Below are 1,350 nucleotides of genomic sequence, written 5' to 3'. Positions count from 1 at the left end.
AAGATCATGAAGTTGGTTTGAATGCTGCACAGTTCAAAAAGCTGCTTATTTCTGCCCTAAAGGATCTGTTGTCCTGAGCCTATGAAGAAAAGAACCATCTGGAGAACATGTAGCAGTGTTCTAGTCCAATTGTGAAGCTCTTTGACCCTGTTAGGATCCTATGAAGGCAAAAAATGTGCTTTCAGAGTGATTCAGTTTTCTCCATCTCTCTGGTAATAGTAGGGAGCTAGTACTGGATTGAATAGTCTTCAATTTCAGAAACGTTCCTCCATTCTCAAAAATACTCTTTGGTACTTCCATAGTTTGAAAACAGAAGCAGGCCAGAAGCTTCTGTGGGATGAAATTTGAGGATTTTGAAGATGTTCCCAGTAATATCCAGGTATTGCCTTTGGTGTGATGGACTTCAGGGAAGGATTCTACCTGAATCAACCAGTGCAGAAAAGACAGCCCCTGTAGCATGAGCATGTGAGGGTTGGAGATTAGACTGAGCTCAGCAGGGCCTTCACACAGAGGGATGTGGCTTCTCATAATTAACAGGAGATATCAATCCTTCGTATTTAAATGAAGATTTTGCTAAACACACCAAGTTTGGAAGGACAATTGTACACAGAGTTTTGTTCAATGGATTCATCTCAGCTCTCTTGGGTACTAAAATTCCAGGACCAAGCTGTGCATTTTTCTCCCAGGAAACTAACTTCCAAGCTCCTTTATACATTGGAGAAGCAGTTTTAGCTTCTGCAGAAGTGAAAAAATTGAAGTGATTTCTTGTTTTTTATTGTGGTGTTATGTTGTGTAATAGAAAGTAAAAAGACTGTTATAGAAGGCTGGGTCAAGGTTATGGTTCCAGAAGTTCCCAAATCCTGAAATAGGTGTTTAAAGTTACAAGTTCAAACACGAATTTGATTGTTATTAAAAGGCATCTGGGGAAATAGGCTGCTTGCTATTCATCACCAAGCAATGGTCAATAGACTCAGAAGCCATATTACAGAAGGGGAGCAGGTAAAGGGGTGAGCAAATATCCATTTTCCAATTTGAGCTTAGACTTCACCCAAAGTTGAGTATGCATGACTTCATCATCTGTTAAGGTATTTTTGTTGTTGTTTGGTCTTTGTTTTTCTAATACCAGGGATTGAACCCTGGGGTGCTGAACCACTGAACCACAGCCCCAGCCCCTTTTATTTTTTATTTCAAGACAGGATCTTGCTAAGTTGCTGAGACTGGTTTTGAATTAGAGCTCCTCCTGCCTCAACTTCCCAAGTCACTGGGATTACAGATACACACCTGTAGTTTGCCACTGTGCCCAGTTGTTGAGGTTTTTTAAATTGAAAATCTATCAGGATGGTTATTTAT

At 40.1% G+C, this 1,350-nt stretch overlaps 1 pseudogene across 1 annotated transcript; it reads left to right on the top strand.

Annotated features, from left to right (window-relative positions):
• The first annotated feature begins 359 nt into the window (after window positions 1–359).
• Window positions 360–864, top strand: LOC306639312 (hydroxyacyl-thioester dehydratase type 2, mitochondrial-like; annotated as a pseudogene). The gene has a single exon. The product of its transcript is annotated as a hydroxyacyl-thioester dehydratase type 2, mitochondrial-like (transcript).
• The last annotated feature ends 486 nt before the right edge of the window (window positions 865–1,350 follow it).

Source organism: Sciurus vulgaris (genome assembly GCF_902686455.1).
Source record: "Sciurus vulgaris genome assembly, chromosome: 11".
Taxonomy (NCBI): domain Eukaryota; kingdom Metazoa; phylum Chordata; class Mammalia; order Rodentia; family Sciuridae; genus Sciurus; species Sciurus vulgaris.
Note: the sequence above shows the minus strand (reverse complement) of the source record. Positions and strands in the feature narration are given on the sequence as shown.